At 40.6% G+C, this 24215-nt stretch overlaps 1 long non-coding RNA gene across 1 annotated transcript; it reads right to left on the bottom strand.

Annotated features, from left to right (window-relative positions):
• Positions 1–14338: 14338 nt before the first annotated feature.
• On the bottom strand, positions 14339–23900 carry LOC134378693 (uncharacterized). The gene is made up of 2 exons (XR_010023677.1): positions 23695–23900; positions 14339–14971 (listed from the first exon to the last, which is right to left on the bottom strand). It is a non-coding gene; the product is annotated as an uncharacterized LOC134378693 (long non-coding RNA).
• Between the last annotated feature and the right edge of the window lie 315 nt (positions 23901–24215).

Below are 24215 nucleotides of genomic sequence, written 5' to 3'. Positions count from 1 at the left end.
TTAGTACATCTTAAGCTAGGTTGAATCCCCAAGCCAAATCCCGCCTCAAGTAGTCATGTTTTTAAGTTCTCTGTATACTACACGTTTTAGAAGTACCTGGAAGTTCTAAGTCCTACACCCCATGCTAGAGTAATTACTGATATCTACTTGAACCTCTGGCCTCGGCTTGAATCGTGTACCACGTGCCTCTTGGCCTATCCAACCAAGCCCCCACAAGTGGCCAATGTTCAAGTGGCCCATGATCAAAACGTTGAGTTTTGGGGCCAATATTGCTAAAGCAGCCTTTTCAGAAATTTGCTCTTAAAAATGCTTTTGGGGTAATCGACGAGACCCATGGCTTAACGATATTCTTCGCCGGTGTGGCTGGCGAGCTGTCTGTCCTTGGGAATGACAGTGACCGGCTGGCGTGGGTTGTACCCAGCTTGTCCTCGAAGAGGCCCACCAGATAAACCTTGCTCACCTCCTGCAGTGCAGTGAGGACTGCTTTGAAAACGCAGGTCGCTCTTGCTTGCGCAGGCGCCTTGCCTCGTGTGGACTGGCTTTTGGCTTGGTTTGGACCACGGTCAGGACAAAGGAGTTTAGCTGCAATGGAGTTTTAGAGCTGAATCCCAAAAGCCCTTACCCGTTTTCTATGTTTATAGAAACAAAAGTTCGTCCTACGTTAAATACTGGGGACCCTTTCGCGGAATTGCTCTTTTAAGCGTTTGCAATTTTAATTCTGGGACTCAAGGTGGTTTTTTTTTTTTTTTTGCTTTTTGGGTTTTTTTTTTTTTTTTCCCCCTAGAGCTCACGTGCAGTTCAATTGTGGGGAGTCTCGGGGCAGACTGGGTGTCAAGAGCGGCATTTTTACCAAGTTGGTGTAAAAATGAAACAGGAGCCGGACATGGTTCCATACACAGTTAACAGTAAATTTCAAAATCCGAGCAGTAATTTGAATTGTTTATTGAAAAACGAATATAAACAGAGTTGGTGCCGGGTGCTGTCAATAGTGTAGGAGGATCGGGCTTTCGCCGCCGCAGACCTACCATTTTGAGTGCAGCGGGGCGCCAAGACCAGGGGCTGTGGGCTCTGGCGCCTGCTCCCGGGTTCTCGCTCCTCCGGCCCTCTCCGCGCCCCCCGGAGCAGTGGGCAGGAATGGAACTCAGGTTTTAATAACGTCTTTTTTTCACATCCTAGGAAAAACAGTAAATGATGAGCCAGGTTTACTTAACTTTTACTTATCGCTGCTCAGTGAGTGGTAAAACTTTATTTTTACATATGCTCATGTAAGTTCTTTAATAATCAGTTCTATTTTTTTCTTCCATTGTTTTGTTTAGCTCCCTTCATCCTCTAACCAAACTGGTATGTAACTATCGATGTTTGCTTTGAATTCAGTACATACACCTGTAAATACACATACATGCTTTTTTGGTTAAGGATATTATTAATTTTTTACAAAATAATATTATATACACTTCTGCATTTTCTTTTCTCTTTTAACAAAACTTTTCGAAAATCCTTTCAAGTTATTTTTTTAATGTCTTTCACATGGAGTAGCATAGTTTATTCATCCATTTCCTATTGATAAGCATTGATGTTTCCAGTTACTACTGCTGAACATGTTACAAGAAACTACTAATAGAGTTCCAGGGCTAAGATTGCTAGGTTTTGGAGTGTATTTTAAATTTCAGTGGTGTTGACATATCCCCAAAATAGCTCATTTCCAGAAAGGGGGGATACACATTTTCTATTCTCAGCATTAATTTCTGCCAGTCTAAAGCGTGTAAAATTATTCCACATTGTCATTTTGATTTGCATTACCCTGGCCACTAGTGCATTCTTTCTTTAGTTTTACTGGCCATTTGAGTATGTTCTTTGGGGAATTGCCTGCTTATATTTCTTGCTCACTTTTTCATGGATCAGTTTATCTTTTTCTTGTCTTGTGTTTTTTATATAACAGAGAAATGAACCTTAAACCTGTGTTGCAGATAGTTTTCTAATTTTCATTTTTTCTATATGTCCTTTGTTTATGGTATATTTTTGCTTTCTAAACAATTTTTGGTCTCTAATCTGTCTAGAATTTATTTTATATCGTTTAAGATAAAATTCGAATTTACTTTCCCACAGATGGATAGCCAGTTGTTCTGACACCATTTATTAAATAATCCACCCATTTTCCCACTGAACTGAAATATGTCATTTTTGTTATTTATTAAATTCTTATATAATTGGATCTATTTCTGTATTCTTTTTTCCATTGATCTCATATAAATCATGTACCTTTCTTAATTTTATTTTTAATTAATATATAGGCTTATTTCTATTATGAATAGAATACTTTTCTCATTTTCTTTTTTGAGGTCTTACCACTAGGAGGAAATGAATATGTTGATATCTTGTATCCAGCTAACTTCCTAATTTTTGTAATTCTACTTTTCTTTCTTTACTCTTTAGACTAGAACCCTTTAGGTTTTTCCTTGTCAACAGCAAATAAATAATTTTATCTTTTTTTCTATTCCTCAGTGTGAATACCAAGCATTTTATTTTCTTTTATACTGCAGTTGGTATGAATCTCCAAATTAGGTTGAATAATAATTTAAACAAACATCTTTTAGTTCTTAGTTTGTTTGGGCTTTTGGTGGCGTCGCCCGCACCGCGCTCGAGCGCACCGGCCATTCCTATATAGGATCCGAACCCGCAGCGGGAGCACAGCTGCGCTCCCCAGCACCGCACTCTCCCGAGTGCGCCAGAGGGCCGGCCCTTGTTCTTAGTTTTAATTAACATGGTATTAAGTGTTTGTCCTCTAGGATCGTACTTGTTAATTTTTGGTATCTGCATTACATTTAAGTAGTTTCCTTCAATTCTTATTTTCCTTTTTAAAAAATCATTGAATGGCTGCTGGCTTTTCTTATATATTGATATGATCATATATGGCTTTTCTCTTTTGATTTGTTCAGTGCTTTCTAGTTGTTAAGCCCTCAAATTCAATGTGGCTGAAAAACTGAATTTGAAGAATGAAACCTCATCTATAAGATGGTCATTTATAAGAGAGAAGCAGATGTGCAGTGGTGGAGTTGGGGAAGGGAGAGTCAGAAATTCTGTTGTAGAGTTTGCACAGTCTATAAGATTACCAAATGGATGAGGGAATAATCAACTGGATTGAATGCTGATGATGATAGATTAAAGTGAATAGAAGCCCGAATAGAAGATTTAGCAGCTTGGAGATCACTGATGGCCTTGACAAGTGTCAAGCTAGGGGAAGATGGAGTTAATTTGAGGTGCAGTTAATAACTTTGAGAGTTGTTGATATGTTATTAAAAACCATAAGATTGGTTGAGGCCACCAAGTGAATGACTGAGGTAGAGAAGAGTAAAAAGAAAGGGAAAAGGTTTAATTCCTGAAGCATACAACATCAAGAGTAAGGGAAACCTGACCCTCACCATTTATCATGGATAAATCTGAATAAGTAATTCTACATCTTTGTGCTTACATTTACTTATTTAGAAGTAAAGGAGGGCTATATGGTTAGCTCAGTTAGAGCACAGTCTTATAATACCAAGGTCAAGGGAGGCCAAGTTGGGAGACCAAACAACATGAGGATAGCTACTTAGTGAAAATAAAGTAGCAGAGCCCAGAAGGAGAATCCACTGTCTAGCTGACAGGCTGCAAGAGGACAGAAATTGCCCAAGTTTTGAGAGTAGAAAGACTGAGGTTCAAGTTGAACTTTACGGGGTCAAAATAGTCAGGGGATAAATTCCCAGAGGGAGAGTCATGTGGCTTCTGTTTGCTTCATAAGAAAATTTCTTTACCATTTGTTGTGAATTGCAGCTTATAAAGTTTTTCACTTGGACAGTCTACCTAATTTCAAATCCAAAGCAGTTCTAATGTTTATCATCTTCTGTGAGGCCCATGGGCTGGGATCACATTCTCCACACACATCGATTTTTGACTCCATTCAAAAATATGAACTAAGGTTCAAAAAATAGTTTGGAAGGGGGATGGGAAAAGGAGAAGGTGAAGAAACATCTTAAAGTATCCTCTTTCCCCCCAAAGGACTGGAAGTTTCAGTGCAAGGTGCAATTTTGGAAGATAATAGGACATATTTATACATGAACATCAACGAGTCCCAAAGCTCCCCTAAAGAAGGGAATAATGACCACTATCTAGAGAGTTACAAGCTTGGGACAAAGGAGAACATGGGAGGTAGTCTATGATTTTACCTTAACTTGAGGGAAACTGGACCTTCACTTCCGCACATCTTTGGTGGAGAATAGGCTAGGATAGAAAAGGCTGGAAAGAGTTTTAGCTCTGCCCTCAGGGAGTTCTTCTTTATGCCCAGATGTGGTAGAGTTTCATGTGTAAAATTTTACCCCATTAGTCAAGAAGGATCTCCTTCCCCGTAGCACAAAGACCCGCTAAAAAGCACATGAGATGTGTGAGGGACACCTCCTAAGGCAGTAAGACTTCCAAGGGGTGTTGTTTCCATTGTCCCCAACCCCAAGAACTTAGAGTACAGCTGTGCCTTTTGTATTCACTTTCGAGTCTACAGGCCTTCGCTGGAATTGCAGACCGAGTCTGTCACCTCAGTGTGCAGCTGTACTGTGGCCTCAGCACTTGAATCTGAGAGCTCTGTCCTTGCAGGGGAGCTTTCACATCATGGCCTTCCTGAAACAGCCACAAATATTGTTTCATGTCATATGTATTTTTCTTTGTTTTTTTTATCTGAAATCTTTCTCCCTTTCTTTAAAAATTCAAAGAGTCACACATCTTTCAATGCCCTGAACCAGCTTCATGAACATTTACTGAACCCATAGCTTATAAAACCTATTGAACACTTATGTTGTCATTTATTGTCCACCAATTATTTAATTATTGATCAATATTGTTTCCTTAGTACTGAGACCATTTATATATATTTCTTTTATATTGTGTATTTCATACTTCTATATTACATGGTTATTACATATTACTTTTGCTACCTTCAGTAAGACAGTCATGCACCAAATAACAGCGTTCAGTCAATGACAGACTGTGTATACGATGGTGCTCCTATAAGATTATAATGGTTGTACCATATAGTGTAGATGGGTAAGTAGTAGGCTATACCATCTAGGTTTGTGTAAGTATGCTGTACGATATTTGCACAATGCTGAAATTGCCTAACAACGCATTTCTCAGAAAGTTTTCCTGCAATTAAGTGATGCATGAATGTAGGTCAGAAGTGCACATCCACAATTCGGCTGTGGAGTGAATGGACTGAGTGAGGCAGAACTGGAGGCAAGAAAATGTCACAATAATACTAGGAAAGATGATGTACAATTAGAACAGGAGAGTAGCAGTGAAACTGGAGAGAAATCAGTGGGTTTAAGAGATAAGTGGGAGGCAGAATAAACATCTTAAGTGTGTGAATGAGAAAGGAGACACAGTCAAGGATGACACCATGATTTTTAACTGGAGCAAGCAGGTGGATGAAACTTTCCTTCATGAAGGGGACACTGAAAGAGCAGGGTGAGCAGAGTGAGTATTGGATCATGTGTTGGCTCCTAAAGAGCAAGAAAAGTAGAAGGCCTGGGACAGATCTGGAGAGGCCCAATATTCATGGCACAGATTATAGGGAGATGTAGTGGATTGAATTATGTCCCCCCAAAACTCAGTGAAGCTTGAATTGTATCCCCCAAGTTTTATGTATTAGAAACTTAGACCCCACTGTGACTGTTAACAGGGTGGGAACTCCTATTATGGTAATTGTAAGATGGGACCTTGAAGAGGTGATTGGGTTGTAGGACCATGCAGTAATGAATGGATTAAAAATGGTGGTCATGGGCATGGTTCTGAGGGCTTTAAAAGAAGAGGAGAGCATGTCTCTCTCGCTCTGCTCTCTCTGCTTCTACCATCTTGCAATGTGAGAACCCTGGCTCACTGTTGCCACCACCAGATTGACTTTGGACTTCCCAGTCTCAGAAATTGTAAGCAATAAATTTCGTTTTTCTTTATAGTTACCTGGTTCCATGTATTTTGTTATAAGCAACACAAACGGACTAATACAGGAGAGATATCTACTAGAGACAGCAAATGTCAAGATGGTACAGAACCATGAGTGTGTGATGTCCTAGAAGCTGAGACAATATCATGTTTGACAACACTTAAACAGTAACTTTGACAAATAGCTGGAGACTGAGTGTAGACTCCCACGAGAGTGAGAAACTCCTGGTGGCCATACTCTTACAGGAGCTCACAGACTTTTGTAGGCTTTACCATCAGAAAGCCCACCAGGTTCTTGCAATGAAGATCTGAGAAAGATGTCCTTGTAGTTCTGGCAGGAAGAGAGGAATAATCATTATGAAATACACCCAGAAATTTTTTAAAACAAAGGCCTGCTTTCCAGGGGAAAAAACATTGCCAGAGTCTTATCCCAGTTGGGGCAAGGGATTCTTCCCAACTGCAGCCTCCTCCAACCTTCCTGACTCATCTAAGAAAGAAAAGTAGTCAACAGGGGTCAGAGCTTCATGCAAATAAATTGGGAATGCTGCAGCTGGGGAAGGGAGCAGGTGGGGTGTGGGAGAGATAGCTATATCACTATAAGTATCACAATATCACTAAATGTCACTGTGAAAGTCACAGCCCAAAGACAAAGGCCCCCTAAAAGACTGACATTTAACCCTATAACCATAGAATGCTTCCCCTCATCCACACCATCAGGGCTCCAGTTTAATAACAGAGGATTACAACTGAAAGAGCTGCAAGGCTCAGACTCTTAGAAGCCGAAAGGAGACAAAAACAAGAATGAGAGAATGAGTATGAACATCTAGAGATGCCCAGAAGACAAAGAAGATGATAATGAAAGAGGTACTCTAGATTTAGAAATAAAGACGACGTTAGTAACCTTGTCTATAATGAAGGGCAGAAGCCGTCCTGCAGTGGGTTGAGCCTAAGTTGGAGGTGATGAAATATAGGCAGGGGGTATAATTGACTTTCCCATGAAGGTGGCTTTGGAAGAGAAAGGTCAGCAGCTGGGTGGGGATGTGGGAGAGCGGGGGGAGTATTTTTTTTTTAATTGGGAGAGACTGAGATACGTTTAAATAATCAGGGTGAGACGTTAATAGAGAGACAGAAAGGGTGAAGGTACAGGAGAGGGCAGGCAGAAACAAGTGCACACTGTCTGAGGAGGGAAGCGATGGGATCCAAGCTACAAGTATATAATTGAATACTTGATTTGGTTTATCCAGTGTTTGCCCCAAACCCGGATCCATTTTCTGCCTGTCCCTGACCTGCTCTGTACCCCAGCAGACTGGCTTCTACAGATAGCATTAGCTGGGTGTCCCTGCCCCTCTGGTTCCAGTTGGATTTGGCCAAAGGTAAGCTCAGCAGTTTAGATGGCAAAAGAGAGAGAGGTCAGTCTGTTTAATTCCCTGCTTTGTCACCCCGCTGCTCCTGGTGGTCAGTCCATCCTCCACAGTCCACTCTCCCTGGACGCTGGGTGCGCATTCCCTCCCCTTGCCTCTTCAGGCCTAAGTGTGTGTCAGTGAGAGTACAATCAGGAGCCATGAACAGCACTGGAACTGAACAAAGAATTTTATGTAAATGGTTGCTAATTGGTTGGTTATAAGAGGACTGAAAAGGCAAAAGGGGGACTGAAGTATCAGAGATAGTTATGACAGGAAGCAGCTAACAAACACCTCTAGGGTTGGGAGAACAAAGAAAAGATTCTTTAAAGAGGCCCCAGAACTAGGACCTCTGAAGACTCATTTGGTATGTCTGTAGATGAGGCTGATTTTAGAAGCATGGAAGATCTGCAAACTGCAGCCAGCTGCTGTTAGTGTATTCAATTGTTGCTGCCAGGGTAAAAAACCCTTGAGGTGGTGATGTCAAAAAACATGGAAATTAAGAGAAATAAGTGGGAAGTCTTTTCTCCTCCTTCTAGACCTCAGGTCTTCCTCCAGTGCCTCCTACTGGCAGGGTCTGGGTGGGCTTCTAGCAAAGTGGAATTGGAGAGGATAGAAGAGACTAGATCTTTGCCATCAGCACAGGGTGATATCAGGTCACCACTCTTCTTGATCTTGGGCTGCCTCATATCCCTTGTTGTTCCCTTTAGCCCTGTTACACCTTTATATATAGTCCCTTCAACATACCATTCTCTTCGTATATTCTTTTGGTTTAAGTTTTTTCTGTTGGAAGCCTAATATATAGCACTCTTCCATTTTACAGAACCAAAAGAGTAGAAGTTTATATAGTTTAGTCAAGAAGTTGGCATTCTACTATGATGACTTCTATTGTCCCCATAAAGGTGGGAGTAAGGTAGCAGCTGATGGTGGGCACTAGAAGGGGTTGGGAGGGGCTCAAAACTTTCAAGGAATGTCTGAAATAGCTGCCACATAGCATGTAGGTACCACGAGGGCAGAGACTGCTCATTCACCATTGAGTCCTCAATGCCTTCACTTCAGCCTAATGCAAGTGAGTGTTTAATAAATATCTGTTAAATGAGTAAAATGGAAACAGAACAAATCTGAGAAACTCAGTCGGACTAGTGGGCAGTGTAGAAGACCCAGGTGAAGTCTGTGGCCATGAATTTATATTGATCAAAAAATTCAAAGTTAGGTTTTTGGTTTTTTTTTCAGCCATGCTAAACCACCTGGGTGTAGGTGCAGAAAAACAAAAGTTTACCCATAGTTGAGGTGTGGCTGCAACCGAGGTAAAGGAAAGACCATGAAGCAAAGGAGATGGAGATACAGAAACACAGTGTTTGAAGTGATGAGTAATGGAAGCCTTCTATCAGGGAGGGAAAGAAGCAGAGATGAGAGGGGACAGAGATCTGCTCTTTTAACAGTCCTGTCTATGTCCCCTGGGTATATTCCCAAAACAAAGCTAATTCAATTTTCAACCATCACTAAAATCTTGTTCCTTATTTTATGGCCTTTCCCTCCACACCCACACTACATTTTTATTACTTCTTGCAAGTGATAATGCAAGTAACCAAGAGTGAAGAATCCATAACTACCACTTTAAGCTGTGAACATAGTGGAAGTCATCTGGACATACTCTAAATTACTCTCTACTGAATGCCAGTATCTGCGCATATGTGATTTAAATCTGGGTCTTGGCAACACCATAAACTATAATTGTCTTGTATATACAGACTGAAGGAAGAAACTGTGGGGTCAAGAGTCCTGAAGCTGGAAACCTCACTGCCTCATTAGAGAGTCTTGGGGGGTCTATCTCATTGGGACTGAGAGACTCTCTCCTTTCCTCCTGACACAGTCTGAAATCTAGGGCAGTCAGCCAACTTATTCCCCAAGAAGGAGCCATCTTTGTTCCTTCTGAAATGTTCATATTTTTAATTTTTTTTTCTCAAATGAATAGGTTTTTTATTCCACCATTAAAATTTACAAGCATGTCTTGGGAATCCTGCAGTTTGTTTCTGTAGCTGGACAACTCTTAGATCTTATTTGTCAGCCTGCTGAACTGTTCCTTTTTCAGAGCCATAGACACCATCCAAAAATTTTCAGATATCCTTGTTTTTAAATGGATCAAAGCAGCTGAATTTGAAACAAGTTCAATGTCGTTTTGGACTTGAGAGAGTGAATAAGCAACCTGGCCTCATTCAAATCCTGCAGATGTATTTTTCACCCAAGAAATTTCAGATTTCAAGAGACCCATTTTCCTGATTAACGATGTTGATGCAGAAGTGAGCACACACAGACCTCATCTTGTAACAGAAGCCCAGCGTAACACCCTTGATCATGTTTGGTACGTGACTAGATAGTGTGTACAGTAGCCAGTTTCTTTCTATTTCCCCCCTATTTGTCAACCCAGAGGCTCTTTCTCTTTCCAAGGAGACTGAGCTCTACATTGATGTGATTGAAGTTCCTCAGCAGGGTTCCTCTGGGGCACTTCACTGTAACTCCGTCCCTTCAGAGTGATGTTGACATTTTCTGGAATGTTGATAGTCTGTTGCTGAGAATGGTCTTCATTCTCACAGTAGATGCAGCAGAGCCATATTTTTAAATTATTGCTTGTTGGTAATTTAACCCCTTTATGGGCTTGCCTTGTCCACACTGAGCACAGAGCTTGCTTTGAGTTGTGAGGGCAGCTCTGTCTCCCAGCCTGTAGAGTTCAGTATTTCCTTTGGAATTACTGCTAACCTCTCTATTCAAAAAGAGGGTCTATCTAGGGAAAAAGACTATAACTGCTTGCAGGGAGATAGATTATCTTTACATGGTACAGGATCGATCAAAACCCTTTTGTGATGCTTTCAATCCCTACCATTTTGTTTTTTGTTTGTGGCTCAAGGGATCCGAATCCTTGACCTTGGTGTTACAACGCTATACTCTAACTGAACTAACTGAGCTAAACAACCAGCCTGAGTTTTTCATCAGTTTTTCTCCATGTAGGCACGCACCACTTCTCCAGCTCTCCATTGTCTCATCTTGTATCTCCACCAACCAATCACAGTCCTTCTCAACTTTACCCAGTTCTCCTAGAGTCTATTCCAGGTTGCACATAGATGTTTCTAAACGGTAAAAACTCAGAATGAGATTTGCAGCTAAACGGAGCTTTCCTAGATACAATAAGCAGATACTTCTAGACTACAAGTGAAACAGGGGTAGCACTGCACTGTCAGGGTGTAGGGCTTCAAGAAGGCAGAGTATGGAAACCCAAAAGGACATATGCCACCTGAACAAGGAGAGAAGGAATTGAGAGGAATTTTCGGTGTGTTCCCAGATTTGCCCAGCAGAGGGAGGCCTCTGGCTGACAGTAGTCTGACCATACAATTAAAGAAGGCTGGGGCCCTTTAATAACCATTGCATCCACTCTTTCTAAGCATTTAGAAAAATGGGTTATCCACTCAAAAATTTCTTTAAAGATCTGGGCTGCCCAGCCTCTCTTTGTGTCGTCTTTTCACTTTTTCCGTAGATGGTCTGTTCTTTCCTTGATTTCTGTATAGGACTCTGTTTCTTGAACTGTGGTGTTATTTTTGTTTTATTTCTGTTTTTTAAATTAAGTACTGATTGACGCCTTGTGATGTATATTAAATAAGTACACTTTTATTAAATAAGTACACTTTGGTTGGTTTTTGTAAAAAAAAAATTATTTAAAAAATTTCAGAACAAAATGAACTATATTTACTTTTTTCTACATTAAATTCTAATTTTTGTCTATCTGTGAGTATATTTTCCATATTTTATCATAGTACATATTCAGTTTTGTATTTTGCTTTTTCATATAACAAGACATTTTTGCTAGATTACTATATGCTCACTTTTTATGTGGCATAATTCCTCAAACTTATTGGTATGACTAAATTTACAAAGTGACTCATCTGTTTTATTAACAGGAATTCTAAAATATTTTGGTTGCCCTAATTAATTTTATAGTTAATATATTTCTGAAATTGGATATTGGCTCCTTTTGAATTAGATTCTTACAATATGTTCGAAGGTTATGGGTATTTATGAAGTTTTCATCATATTACTATATTGATTTATATCAGAAGTTCATAATTTAGAAAGCCACTATTTATGATTTATGAGATTAGCCCATAACTTTAAGTAGTTATGAATAGAAATAAAATGCTCCCCACAAGGTTGTTTAAATTTTATTATACACAAGTGTAAAAAACAAAATAACTAAGACATCCCATCTTTTTCCTCTTTTCCCCAAAATGCATATTTCTACTTTAATAGAGCCAGTATTCAATCAACAGATTTCTATGTTGCCTAGGTTTGTTAGGCTACATATTAGAAAGTCCCAAAGCAAATGCATTTTTCTCTTATACTTTACTGACTGCTATCCAAAGAAAACATAAGAGCCCTTCACTATAACATATAATGTGTTCTTTGCTCTTGTTATTAAATGACCCATTTAGGCTTAAACTGATTTGAAAGTTTGTGAGATATTGTTTGGATTATTACATAATTAATCCACAAAGACAATGACCAATCTAAACTACTAACAGCTTGTTCATTATCAGCTGAACAGCAGAAAGTTTATTAAGCTTCTTTCTTATGTTTCTGTCTTCCAGCTACTACAACAAACCAATAAAACTCTCCCAAGTTGTTAAGACAAAATTTTCACCACCTTGTCTCCCATATTTCAGCAGGGCAGAACAATAAATAAGTCTGATTCCATGTTGGTGGAGTGTCTACCATGTAGAGGGTGCTAACACTAATAAAGCGCATGTATTTATTTCACAGGGCCTCAACCTTTAGCTTAGTAGGGCCACAGCCCTTAGCTGTTAGAAGGACCACAGTCCTTAGATCAGGCTGTAACTTAGTAGGATCTTTATCTTAGCAGGACCACAGTCCTTAACTGTTAGAAGGGCCAAAGCCCTTTAGTTTAGGCTGTAGCACAGTGGGGCCACAGTCCCTAGTTTTAGCAAGGCCAGAGCCTTGTAGTTTGAGGAAGAACCTAACCTTTTTTAGTAATGCACATAGAAATGCTAAGTTTGGGGAAAAACAGAAAACTTTTACAGGACTAAAAAGTTTCTGGTGTGGATATGAGAATTGTAACACAGCATAAGTGCTTGCTCTAAGGGCAGACGCCCTTGGTGCAGCTAAACCTATTTATGGGAAAAATATGTGTACTGAAAGCTTCAAGGCTACTCTGCCAATTAGCGGCTGGTTCCACATTTCACCCTCAACTGCTTCTCTAAGTTTCCTATGGAACTAAGTGTTGCCATAACTATTATCTCATTGGTTCTTTTTTGTGTCACATAGCTTAGTTTTATGACTCTTTTGATGGTAAATTGCTTATTTTTAAGTTGCGCCTGCTGTAATGAAAATTGTTATGTAGCCAGTTTGTTTACATTTTCACTATGACTGATTAACCACCTGTGTTCTTTTCTGTAACTTTTTGCCTGCACAATAAAAAACAGAGAAAAGTCCTGATTCGGGGTCATTTCCCAGGAATTCCTCTCTTGAAGAAGTTGTCTCCTGGGATTTAACCCCTTCAGGTCTCTCACTGCTCTGGAAAAAAGGGCTTTGAGTAATCCTTTGCGTCTCCGTCACCCTAGGGGAGAGGTGACATACAAAATGCTTTGATTTTCTCTGTAAGTAGGGCAAAGATTCTGCAGTAAAAGTTGAGTCTGATATGGTGGCAAAACAGACGGGGAGGTCTGCAAGAGCCCATGTGGGAAATGGGGAGACATAACTGACTACAAAATCCCAGCAGAAATTCCAGGAGAGACCTCCTCAATAACAACACTCTCTGGAGAGAACCAGGATTGCGTCAAGGCCTGCCTGGGGCATGCAGGAAGAGATTAAGGCGGAAGGGTGTTTCTTTCCCATACCACCCAGTACCCCCCAGGCAATGTGGCAGAGGGGCTGATCCTCAGCATCTGGGGTCACAAAGGAGAAGGCACCAAGCAGATGTGGAAAAGACAGTGGCCAGAAAGGGACAGAATATAAAGCTTTACTAATTATCTGGTTTCAAGATTTCCAGAGATGGTCCCAATAGTCTCCTGGTGATGTAGGTTTTTAGGTTTCTTTTACAGAAGATGTTTTCTGAGAGAACTTTTGCCCAGTTAGTATTCAGGCAACTTCCACCCTTCACTGTGCCATTCTCCCCCCTTTTCTCTTGCCTTAGGTTTTACCTGTCAAGGTAGTAATCACAGAATCATACAGCCTTGGACATGTACCTGTAAAGTTCTATAAAGATGATGCCTTCCAACTCCTTGTTCAGCAGATATGAAACATTACTGTGCAAGATGCCCAGGGAGTCAATAGCAGCAGAAAAACAGAATAACTATAAGTGTGACATGTTTATAAGAGTTAAATTAAGTATAATTTATAAGCACTGCTATTGGGCTCGGGTTTGCCTAATAACCACACAGCACAATAATATTTATACATTTAAATATGTGCAACACAATTTATAGAAGGTATATCTGAGTCCAACTGTTCCTCTTTGCTTAGGTTTTCTAGTTCTAGTGGCATAGCTGCCTAAGGATTTATGCTTATAATGTTAAAAAACTTGGGAAAATACAGAGGACATATGTGGATAGATAATGGGAAGGTGATAGCTGGGAGATGGGACAGGACAGAACAAAACAAGGCTGAGAACAAGTTCCATTTAAAAGGTGACTTGTCAGCAGCAAAGATCCCTTACAATTGAAGCCCACAGGAGACAGATGGATGACAAATGTGTGAACTGGGTGAGTTTTAAGGCAATAGGGAGTAGTGGGGCCTAGGTCACACAAGATAGCATGCTAACATTCAAACTTTTCAAAACACTATACCCAACTAAGTGTCTGGCCTGGGTAGCGGTGCATGTCCCTCTACTCACCACCAAATAGGCAAGTTTCTAATCCCTGGCAGTCGGTTTAAGCATGTTATATTAAAGGTCTGAGGCTGGTAAACCTTCATTCATTCTACAAATATTTATTGTGCATGTACTACGAACCATATACTGTGCTAGGTACAAAGGCAAACATTTTACTATCACCCCGAATTTTTTCATCAATAAAATGGAGATGTGAATCCCTGATTTACCCATCATTCTGAGCCCCATCTTTTGTGACTGTGATTGGCAGAGCTTTTTATCGGTTTCTCTAAACCATTCTGCCAGTGCTTGGTGGATGCTGGCATTCCCTGAGGATCCATCCTGAAGGCACTGCCCACCTCCCTCTGTACCACCGCTCTGCTCTTCTGCAGGACTTTCCTTACCCTTTGGGGTCTTGCTGCTCTCAGGCTGCTTTGCTCATCCTGATCTGGTTTGTCTCATGTGTGTGTAAAGGCCCCTTCCTTATTTACCCATGACCAAGATATTACAAGAATCTAGAATTTCCCCCAAACGACACTGAGTGCTGGGAGAATAAAAGAAGTGGATTACAAATGGAACTCAGAAGTGGATATCTGAGAAGACTTCTCCAAATCCATTGGAAGAATTTGTTCTCCAGTGGTGACCCAAGAGATGAAGCTCCTTCCATCTGTGGCTTGGCCATCTGCAGCTCATGGCTCCCAAAGATGCCCTTGGGATGGTCTCTAATCCAAGGAGTCTGAAGAGAAAAAAATGTCATAAAGTATTGTGAGTGGTAAGTGGTTATGGGCCAGGTCTGGAAGGGTATATACATCACTTTTGCACACCTTCTACTAACCGGAACCTGGCCCGGGCATGTCAACCTTTCCTACCATGTCACAGGGGCCAGCATCTATCCCTGGACTGGGTTGGTTGGGATATTAAGACAATAATGAACCAATACAGCATCTTTATTTACTTTTTTTTTTTCTTTTTCTTTTGGCTGGCTGGCTGGTGCAGGGATCCGAACCCTTGACCTTGGTGTTATAACACCTTGCTCTAACTGACTGAGCTAACCAGCCAGCCCCCAATACAGCATCTTGAATCCAGAACCAAGTGATAAAGTGCCAGTCAGATGATTCTGATGGATCATGTCAATAAAGGAAGTAAAATAACTGAGGTAAATTTTGTTGTTGTTTTTTAAATCAACTGTATTAAAGTACAATTTTTTTTTTTTTTTTTTTTTTGGTTGCTGGCTGGTATGGGGATCCCGATCCTTTACCCTGGGGTTACCAAAACCATGCTCTAACAATTGAGCTAACTGGCCAGCCCTTAGATTGTAAATTATATACTGAAAACTGTACAGAATTTAAATGTACAGTTTGATGAGTTTTGACAAATGTACACAACTATGTTATCACCACCCTAACCAAGATACAGAATATTTCGATGACTTCAAAAAGTTTCTGTATGCTTCTTTGAAGTCAACTCAGTAAGACCAAAATAAATGGAGAGACATACCATATTCATGTATTGTTAAGCTGTCAGTCCCCTCCAAATTGATATATAGCTTTAACACAATCCCCCCTCAAAATTACAGCTGGCTGGGGGTTTTTTGGTTTCTTGATAGAGATTTGCAAACTGATTCTAAATTTATACAGAAATACCAAGGATAGCCAAACAATCTTTAAAAGAAAAAAAAGTCCAAGACTTCCACTATCCAATCTCAAAACTTTATTAAAAAACTATAGTAAACAAGACAGTACGTCAGAATGTACTGATATAAGGATATACACAAAGATCAGTGAAACAGAATGGAGCACCCAGAAATAGACCCACACATCTGTGATCAACTGATTCTGACAAAGATGTCAAGGCTATTCAATAGGGAAAGAATAGTCTTTTCAACAACTCTTTGTGGAACAACTATATATGCTGTGGAGAGAAATAAAAAAAACCTCAACCCTTACTTCAAACCTTACACATAAGTTAACTCAGGATGGATCATTGACTTAAATGTAAAGGCTAAAATTACTAAACTTCTAAAAGAAAACAGAAAATTTTCAATACCCTAAGATAGGCAAAGATTTCTTTAAAAAAGAAACAACAGCATGAACCAGAAAAGATAAAATGACAGACTGGACTTCATCAAAAGTAAAAACTTCTTTTCTTCAAAAAACACAGTTTAGAAAACGAAAACAGAAACCACAAACGGAGAGAAAAAATTTTTCATACATATATCTGACAAAGAACTTGTGCCCAGAAAATATAAGGAACTTTACAACCCAATAAGGAGAAGACAAGCCAAAAGCAAACAACAAGTAAAAGTTTTTAACAGACATTTCACAAAAGAAGATCCACTCATGGCTACCACATGAAAAGCGGTTAAGGGCTGGCCTGTGGCTCACTTGGGAGAGTGTGGTGCTGATAACACCAAAGCCACGGGTTCGGATCCTATATAGCGATGGCCGGTTTAGCTCAATGGGTGAGCGTGGTGCTGACAACACCAAGTCAAGGGTTAAGATCCCCTCACCGATCATCTTAAAAAAAAAAAAAAAAAAGAAAAAGAAAAGAGGTTAAACATCATCTTTAGTTATTAGGGAAATGCAAGTCAAAACCACAATGAGACACTATTTCACACACAACAGAATGGTTAATGTTAAAACAACTGACAGTCCCCAGGATTAATAAGGATTTGGAGGAACCCTTACATCCATATACTGTGCATGTAAGTGAACAATGTCACGACCATTTTGGAAAACAGTTTCACTGTTCCTAGTATAAAATCAAACAAACACTTATACAGCCTAGCAATTCCACCCAGGAGAAATGAACACATGTCCACAAGACGACACATGTCCACACCAGGCTTTTTTTTTCAAAGATGACCGGTAAGGGAATCTTAACCCTTGACTTGGTGTTGTCAGCACCACACTCTCCCGAGTGAGCCACGAGGTGGCCCCTTTAGCCCATAGTTTTAAAAGCCACTCTCCCTAACCAAGGCCACCCTTGAACCTTTCATGTTTCATCATTCTGCTTGTTTTACATTGTTCTAGTCTATCTTTTACCAAAATCTAGATAAACTCATTCATATGGGGATTTAAAGATAGTGTATATTAAAGCATAGTGAACAGTGATTTCTAAAGATGATACTGTTTAAACAAACAAAACCAAAAAATAACAAAAACAAAAAACCCACACTTAATGATAAGAGTCCACATATTGGAAAAGGTGAATAGGAGGATCTGGAAAATCAGGGCTTTCTGAATCCTCCCTTTACTCCCTACCCCTGTCATCCCCCTCACCCCACAAGCACTGGGACTTTGTATAAACAAGACTACCAACTCCAGCTATCTGGATTAATTAAAGCTGCTGCTAGGTAGGTGAACAAGTGAGGTGTATGGACAGCACTACCAAAATCGTGGACTATGCCTATTATTATGTCCTACCTCTCACTATGCACGTAGTCTTCCCTGCTGATGGTGTGGTTATGAGGACCCAGAGGGGCCTCTGGTTGGCGGGATTGTTTTATTTCCCCAACAGAGAATAGCCTTGATTCTGAATTAGATGAGAAAATCAGTACAATAAAACAGAAAGCCTGGAAACAATACCCTGCATACAATAGTAGAAGTAGCATTAAAACTTGGTGGAAAAAGGATGATCCATTCAGTAACTCAGACTGAGAAACTGGCTTTCACATGCAATCAAAAGAAAATTATAGCTTTACTCCACGTGATACACAAAAAACTCCAGGGCTAATACAGACACAGATGAGAAAAAAAAATCTTTTAAAATTTTAGAAGAAAATAGATTATTTACAACCTCAAGGAAGGGCAGAATTTCTTAAACCAAATAGAAAACCAAAAACAATCAAGAGAATATACTGTTGAATTTGAACAGAGCAAAATTAACATTTCCTATAGTTAGTAATGGAAATTAACATTTCCATTCTAGTAATTTATAGGAAATTCAGAATAATTTTAGTCACAGTTAAGATACAAACAATATACTTGTAGAACCTATTCACATTATCACTGACTAAAGAGTAGAACCCAAACTATATAAAAACCTCTTGAAATCAATTGATAAATGTTGCTTTGCCTCCCACGGATTTGTCACCCCTTTAGCCCTGGGTGATGGAGCCACCAAAGATTACTCAAAGCCCATCTCTTTTGAGCAGTGAGAAGCCCCAAGAAAGGGGTTAATCTCCCGGAACCCTCAAGATAGAGGCATTCCTTCCATTTGGGAAATTAACCACAAATTGGGGTTCTCTTCCTGCATTTATTCTCCAGACCAAGAAGTTATAGGAAGAGACATAGGTGGGGTTTTGCTAAGTACAGTTTAACAAGTTTTACAATAGAAGCTGGTACCATTCAGTAAAAACAAGTCAGATGACATTCTGTTAGGCAATTAAGTGATCCACTAACAAAGGCTTGATTTAGCCAACATTCCTTTTCCCTCTAGCAGCTTTTTAGTAACTTTACATATCAATTAGTAACTTGTCTGTCTTAGAACCAGCAGCCTTGCTGTATTATGATTCTTATCTTGCAACAGAGATTCAATGCCCTAGGGGAAATTTCCTGTCCTTTGCAAGGTCAATATTTAAAACTGCAAGGCTTTGGAAAACCAGGCCCTGTGAGGTACATTTGCTTTATGAATCCTCTACAGATAAAAGAAAAACAACCCAAAAGTGTTATAGGCCTCGGGAGAAAATCACCCTTGGAGACTGATATAAAAAAGAGAAAAAGATTTTTATTTCCAGCCCCCGGGACAGCACAAGCCAATTCAAGGTGCGGCACCAAACCGTCTTTGTTCTCGGTTTTTAAAGCTGCAAGCGCGGCAACTCGGTCGCCTGATCACCGCGCCAAGAGGTATTAACCAATGCAAGCAAGCCAACAGTACTTGAGCTAATTTTGCAGTTAGTGGAGCTCCTCCCGTCCCACCCCCACTTTCCCACCTAACTTTCACACAATAGAGAGGCTATCTTAAGTGGCGTGGGTCCTGCTCTTAGAAAGAGGGCATTACTTCAAAAGAATACCAGGCAAAGATATACCAACAGACAACTGGCAGGAAACTACAAAATGGCCAGTAACTTACAAAAGCCAGGAAATGCAAATTAAAACAATAGTGAAATACCATTGCACACCCACCGTGTCACGGATGTGGAGAAAGAAAGGTGGCCTGGACAGCAATTTGGCAGTCTGGCATCCAATAGGCAGTGTGCATGCCTTAACAGCCAACAGTTCCCTTCTTAGTATATACCTTGGAAAAACGCTTACACATATGCAGAGATGTGTACTAGAATGTCAGCTCCAGCATTGTTTGCAAAAGTAAAAAAAAACACAAAATACCTCAATGCTCATCAGTAAAGATTGCATAAACAACATGTTAGTTATAGTCATGTAGAGGACAGCTAAGCAGCAGCTAAATATGAGCTCATTTTAATATAGCGACTTGAAAATTCTATCAAAAATATAATGTACATCAAATGATAAAAAGGGATTGTCTAAGAGCAGTGGGATTAAGGTGACTTGTTTTAAATCATTACTTTTTATTTTACTATAATTAGTATGCTTTATAAGAATAATTTTAAGTACATTGTTTTTAAAAAGCTCTAACAGTTTTTTTGTTCAAGAACCACATCTGTTCCCCCTTCTCAATGACGCTCCTCCCTTTGGCCCCTGCCTCCAGGGTTTCTTTCAAAGCTTCTTCCGGCACTAAGTACTACGGTGAGACTATTTATAACTAACCGTTTTTAATGATAATAATAAACACTAGCATTTACTGGGTATTTTGTGTGTGTACTATGTTTACTCTTTTCTTAAAATAAGTTGCATTTATTTTTTCTATAGGCAGGCTGAAACTTCCTACAGCCATACCCTGAAATGGGAGTGTATGGCCAGAAAGGTGAATATCACTCTAATGAACAGGGGTAGGAAACAAATTTCTGATGTGATTCACTACCTAGAAAAAAAATCAGTCAAAGAGTTCATAGTATGTCATGCCAGAAAACTGCACTCTGGCATACTGGCTATTCTGACTTCAAGGCACTTGAAAAACAGCAGATGCAAAAGGGACACTATAATCCCCCTTCTTTCTCTTAAACAACAGGAGATGAAATTTCCATGTGAGAGCTACCCTCACCTATACCAGGAGAAAAGAAACACTCTTATCAAAGACTGTAAGGTGAGTGCCAGAGAACTCTGTACAAATGACTTTGTTAAAATAATTCTCATTTTCCTTTAGCCTCCCCATATATTTTTAGTTACTTTTCCACAATTGCCTCTCTTTGTTCAATCTAGTTTAAAAGCACTTGAGTTTTGTCACTTCGAGTCTTCATTTCCCTACAAGGGCTCCTGTGTCACATAACTGATATTAAATAAGTTTGTATGTTTTTCTACTGTTAATCTGTTTTATGCCAAATTAATCCTCAGGCCTAGCCAAGCACCCTAAGAATTGAGAGGGAAAGTTTTGCCTCCAATACATCACCAAATAATTAATGTTAAAACATAATTAAGTATTTGTAAAATACATTAGGTACATAAATACACACATTTATATAAAAAGATACCATTTGATCATGAAATCTATTAAGTGAGGATGGTTTAATATTAGAATAATTACTAGTGTAATTCACCACATTAGCAAAATAAAAGTGAGATCTGGAAGAAATTTTGTTAGAAAACATGAAAAGTTAAATTTAAGTGAGCTAATCATTCAACTTAGGAAGGTGAAAAATGAGAAAAAGGAGGAAAGAAGTGATACAGATTAAGGTAGAACTATGCATAAAGATGAACAACAAGAAAAGGAAGAGATTAACAAAACTAAAAACTAGTTATTTCAGGGCCGGCCTGTGGCTCACTTGGGATAGTGTGGTGCTGATAACATCAAGTCAAGGGTTAAGATCCCCTTACTGGTCATCTTTACAAAAAAAAATAATAATAAAATAAATAAAAACTAGTTATCTCACAATTAGCAAGCTAGATCTCTAGCAAAAAAAATGACCAACAGACAAAAAACAAACAAAAAAAATGGGGGGGGGAGAGAAATGAAATTTTTTAAAATGAAAAAAATCTGTATTCGTTGCAATCTGGAACAAAATTCCAATGAAATTGCTTTTAGAATAAACACATTCTAAAATTTACACAGAATGAAGAGGACCACAGATGATTAAATTAGCTTCAAAAGAAAGGATAAGAGGGAGATCAACCCTCCCAGATGACAATGCCATAGTAGTAAAAAGAACAAAGAGAAAACTGGAAGATACTCCAGAGCTCAGAGACGTCTGACTCTGGTGGATATGGAGATTGAATATATGAAAAGGAGGCAGTGCACATCAATGGGAAATGGGTAGATCCTTTGTAGATGCTGCCAGGAAAACTAGCTCACTTAATGACAAAAATTAAACTGGATCGCAATCAACCATCACATACAAAGATGGACTCCAAATGGATTAAATGCCTTAAAGTGTACGATAAATTCTGAAGTTTGTAAAGCCTTCTAATTTTAGAGGCCATTCTACAAACTAGGAGTAGGGAAGGAAGAACTTCTTGAAATAAATCCCATAAGCACAGCCATAATTCAAAAATTAATAATTTTGATTGCATTAAAATTAAGGTTTTCTGTTCAATTAAGGATCTACGACAACGTTAACATATTTTGTCAGAAGGTGTTTAAGATACCGAAAACCAAAAAATGATTAATATCTAGACTACATCAACATCTGAAAATTAATAAGAAAATATAATCGACTCAATAGAAAAACTGACAAAGGATATCACCTGGCAGTGTACAGATGAGGAAACTGAAAATGCTAAAAATTAAGATTTAAAACTCACAGTACCAAACAAAAGGGGAAAAATAAAACAGCAGTGAGATATCACTTTACTCCTATTTGGCACATGTTTAAAAGCTAGATAATGCCATGGGTTGACGAGGACGTGGGAGGACATAATGGCTGAGACAAAGTCCCACGCCCCTGTGCGAGAATACCTGGCAGCACTTAGCAATTGCTGGAATTTGGGAGTCCTTTACTGGGGGTAAAAAGGAACAATGGCGGGGAGAAGGGAATGTGTACGCCACAGAAGACCACTCTGCAGTCATTAGAATTAAGATAAATTAGACACAGCAATATGGAAGGGTCTTAAAAACATGTTGAACCAGAGGAATAAGAAACGACATGAGATCACAGTAGCAGAGCCTGTCAGCCCTCTTCCAAAATGCACATTGTGGGACACACCTACGATTATTCTTTCAATGGAACGGACTCAACTGCATAGATCTACATAGATAAAATGAAATCAATACCATGCGGGGGTTAAAAAGCAAGTCACAGGAGGTCGGATACAAAAGGTCAGTGCAAGATAACTAGGACTGTTTTGCCTGTCCTTAAAAAAAATCATCTAAATGATGTCATGCTGCGTCGGGTCCGCCGGCGACCCAAACAACCCTTGCCTCGTTGCTTTCGGTGGGCGAGCAAACGGGCCCGGGATTCCTCTTTCCCTCCTGTCCCCTTTGGAAGGAGACGGGGGAAGAGAGCCATGAAGAGAGGTGAGCACACCGCCGGCCCCCCCCAAAATAAAACAGCCCGACGCAGCGGGGGTTCTGTCGAGCAGTTCCGTTTATTAGCACACAAGCACTTGTTTTTAAAGGTAAATGGGGAAGGCAGGTTTTTTACATCCTCCAATCAGCTTAAGGGTCCTGTCTCAATGCCTGTCTATTGCAATCACGCAGTGTTCACAAGTGCGGCCAATTAAGGGCTAAGGCAAGGTTCCCGCAGACACTCCCACCCTACTTCCTCCGTGCCGTCTTAGCCTGCCACGTTGATCCACTTGTAATGTCACTTAAAGTGGCATTAGTTTTTAAAGCCCAACAACGCTGCATTTAACCCTTGAGAGTACTTTTTAACATTTTTAATAAAAACAGGCACTGAGGGAACATAAACTATTTTCAAAAGCCTGACTGCCTCTACGGGGGGGCGGGGGGGGGGGGAGCGAGTTCTTCCTTCGGTTTAACTTGCCACCTTTTATTTCTTTAAGCAACACCTGAAGCAAATACGTTCGCGTGTTAATCTTTAAAACTCGGAAGGGTTGGGCCGAGCCCGTGGCCCACTCGGTAGCGTGCTGCGCTGGCAGCGCGGCGACGCTCCCGCTGCGGGTTCGGATCCTATATAGGAATGGCCAGTGCACTCACTGGCTGAGTGCCGGTCACGAAAAAGACAAAAAAAAAAAAAAAACTCGGAAGGGTTGAGTACGCATCGTTCCATCACCTTATTTTTTGTACTTTTCCATTTGCAGTCTTTCACACCAAAGTTCAGTAACTGCAGCCGACCACAGCTTGTAGGCCAGGAGTGGTGGGTGGTCGTCAGGCTCCGCAGCAGCCTCGCCCCGCCCTCCCTGGGCCTCCCGCTCCGCCCCCACTTCCTGTTCCCGCCCTCCCCCCACCCCGCCCCGCCCCGCCCCGCGGTTTCTTAACTCGTCTCACCTCATCTCGTTTCTCTCCGACGGACTCAGTTCCAGAGTCTTTATCTCCATGACCGGAGGTTCCTCCAGGATCAGATCCTTTCCCGAAGCTCTCACCCTTTAGAGGAAAACGAGAGAAGCATCAGAAGAGACTGATCCTCCTCAGGGTGCCGCATTCAGTCTCAGACGCTCGGGCTGTGAGAAGGGGCCCCAGGCGCAAGACAGGCCCACACAAGGCCTGGTGGGGACGGGGAGTGACCTATCAGGTGAAAGGACGCTGGGTCTGCGCTTAGGGAGCTGGCCAATCAGAGGCGTCAGAACACAAGCCACTGTCTGCAGCGCGCCGAGGGCAGCGCGAGGCTGTAGGGGGCGCTGGTGCCCGCGGAGGCAGGGGGCGGGGCCTGCGCTGCGGGCGGGGGCCCAGATTGTGGGCTGAGCCTTGGCCCTGAGGGGCGGGGCAGGGAGGCATGGTTGCTGTGTCGCAGCTCCGGAGTCCGGTTTCTTCCTCTCCAGCCCTTTGCGGCGTCAGGCCTGCACCCGTGA

This window comes from Cynocephalus volans, chromosome 5 (genome assembly GCF_027409185.1).
Source record: "Cynocephalus volans isolate mCynVol1 chromosome 5, mCynVol1.pri, whole genome shotgun sequence".
Classification (NCBI taxonomy): Eukaryota; Metazoa; Chordata; class Mammalia; order Dermoptera; family Cynocephalidae; genus Cynocephalus; species Cynocephalus volans.
This window is presented reverse-complemented; position numbering and strand designations above follow the sequence as displayed.